A 2500-nucleotide genomic window follows, 5' to 3' on the forward strand; every position below is an offset into this window, starting at 1 on the left:
TGCCAGCAGCCAGGCTGCAAAGTAGAAGAGGAGTAATTGAGAAGCCTGTCTCTGCCTACGGCCACACCACCCTGAACACGCCCGATCTCGTCTGATCTCGGAAGCTAAGCAGGGTCGGGCCTGGTTAGTACTTGGATGGGAGACCGCCTGGGAATACCAGGTGCTGTAGGCTTTTGCTTTTCCTCACTTCCACCAGCAGGGGTCACTCTCCTCTATGCCATTTTTACATTCACTTTTTACACTGCACACTTGCTTCTTTTACATTCGCTTTCTCTCTTGCACTCTTTAGGCCTTGCAAAATCCTAGTATTCTCAGTCTTACCGCTATCACTCTTAGCAGCCGCAGCGGGCGTGGTGGCCACCAGCGTTGTGGCTTTTTACTTTTAATAATAGCAGGCTTCATTTCCATAGTATCTGGGCCTCCCGCCGGGCTGGAAGCCATAGCTAGTAACCTGCAGACCAATTTACAGGGCAACACAGGCTGAACATCTTTGCAGACAACGTGCCCTAAGAAAAGAGAAGCTGACTGAAAAGCAGCTTCGCTTCCAGGCACGGGCAACCATCTCAACTTCTTCCTTAGCCGACTCCTGGACAATGGGCTCTGGTCCAGCTTGCTCTTTCTTTCACCCCCGGGATGGTTTCTTAGCCCTGCGCAGACCTTGCGCCCAGCCCTTTTGAAAGAGGGCGGCTGCGGCCTGTGACTGGTTGCTGAACAACACCTGTGGGTATAAGGGCCGCCCCCAGCTCTTGCACTGCTCCTGTTGGAGTATGAAGTTCCCTTAAGAGAAGGCAAAAAGTGAAGAAAAAGGTCTAGCGTGAAGTAGTGCAAAGAGCTGCCAGCAGCCAGGCTGCAAAGTAGAAGAGGAGTAAGTAAGAAGACTGTCTCTGCCTACAGCCACACCACCCTGAACACGTCTGATCTCTGGAAGCTAAGCAGGGTCGGGCCTGGTTAGTACTTGGATGGGAGACCGCCTGGGAATACCAGGTGCTGTAGGCTTTTGCTTTTCCTCACTTCCACCAGCAGGGGTCACTCTCCTCTATGCCATTTTTACATTCACTTTTTACACTGCACACTTGCTTCTTTTACATTCGCTTTCTCTCTTGCACTCTTTAGGCCTTGCAAAATCCTAGTATTCTCAGTCTTACCGCTATCACTCTTAGCAGCCGCAGCGGGCGTGGTGGCCACCAGCGTTGTGGCTTTTTACTTTTAATAATAGCAGGCTTCATTTCCATAGTATCTGGGCCTCCCGCCGGGCTGGAAGCCATAGCTAGTAACCTGCAGACCAATTTACAGGGCAACACAGGCTGAACATCTTTGCAGACAACGCGCCCTAAGAAAAGAGAAGCTGACTGAAAAGCAGCTTCGCTTCCAGGCACGGGCAACCATCTCAACTTCTTCCTTAGCCGACTACTGGACAATGGGCTCTGGTCCAGCTTGCTCTTTCTTTCACCCCCGGGATGGTTTCTTAGCCCTGCGCAGACCTTGCGCCCAGCCCTTTTGAAAGAGGGCGGCTGCGGCCTGTGACTGGTTGCTGAACAACACCTGTGGGTATAAGGGCCGCCCCCCAGCTCTTGCACTGCTCCTGTTGGAGTATGAAGTTCCCTTAAGAGAAGGCAAAAAGTGAAGAAGAAGGTCTAGCGTGAAGTAGTGCAAAGAGCTGCCAGCAGCCAGGCTGCAAAGTAGAAGAGGAGTAAGTGAGAAGACTGTCTCTGCCTACAGCCACACCACCCTGAACACGTCTGATCTCGGAAGCTAAGCAGGGTCGGGCCTGGTTAGTACTTGGATGGGAGACCGCCTGGGAATACCAGGTGCTGTAGGCTTTTGCTTTTCCTCACTTCCACCAGCAGGGGTCACTCTCCTCTATGCCATTTTTACATTCACTTTTTACACTGCACACTTGCTTCTTTTACATTCGCTTTCTCTCTTGCACTCTTTAGGCCTTGCAAAATCCTAGTATTCTCAGTCTTACCGCTATCACTCTTAGCAGCCGCAGCGGGCGTGGTGGCCACCAGCGTTGTGGCTTTTTACTTTTAATAATAGCAGGCTTCATTTCCATAGTATCTGGGCCTCCCGCCGGGCTGGAAGCCATAGCTAGTAACCTGCAGACCAATTTACAGGGCAACACAGGCTGAACATCTTTGCAGACAACGCGCCCTAAGAAAAGAGAAGCTGACTGAAAAGCAGCTTCGCTTCCAGGCACGGGCAACCATCTCAACTTCTTCCTTAGCCGACTACTGGACAATGGGCTCTGGTCCAGCTTGCTCTTTCTTTCACCCCCGGGATGGTTTCTTAGCCCTGCGCAGACCTTGCGCCCAGCCCTTTTGAAAGAGGGCGGCTGCGGCCTGTGACTGGTTGCTGAACAACACCTGTGGGTATAAGGGCCGCCCCCCAGCTCTTGCACTGCTCCTGTTGGAGTATGAAGTTCCCTTAAGAGAAGGCAAAAAGTGAAGAAGAAGGTCTAGCGTGAAGTAGTGCAAAGAGCTGCCAGCAGCCAGGCTGC

At 52.1% G+C, this 2500-nt stretch overlaps 1 non-coding gene and 2 pseudogenes across 1 annotated transcript; all 3 read left to right on the top strand.

Annotated features, from left to right (window-relative positions):
* The first annotated feature begins 53 nt into the window (after positions 1-53).
* LOC142191106 (5S ribosomal RNA) lies at positions 54-172 on the top strand. The gene has a single exon (XR_012714718.1). It is a non-coding gene; the product is annotated as a 5S ribosomal RNA (ribosomal RNA).
* Positions 173-886: 714 nt separating this feature from the next.
* On the top strand, positions 887-996 carry LOC142190545 (5S ribosomal RNA; annotated as a pseudogene).
* A 715-nt stretch (positions 997-1711) lies between these two features.
* On the top strand, positions 1712-1820 carry LOC142190492 (5S ribosomal RNA; annotated as a pseudogene).
* Positions 1821-2500: the final 680 nt, after the last annotated feature.

This window comes from Leptodactylus fuscus, chromosome 1 (genome assembly GCF_031893055.1).
Source record: "Leptodactylus fuscus isolate aLepFus1 chromosome 1, aLepFus1.hap2, whole genome shotgun sequence".
Taxonomy (NCBI): Eukaryota; Metazoa; Chordata; class Amphibia; order Anura; family Leptodactylidae; genus Leptodactylus; species Leptodactylus fuscus.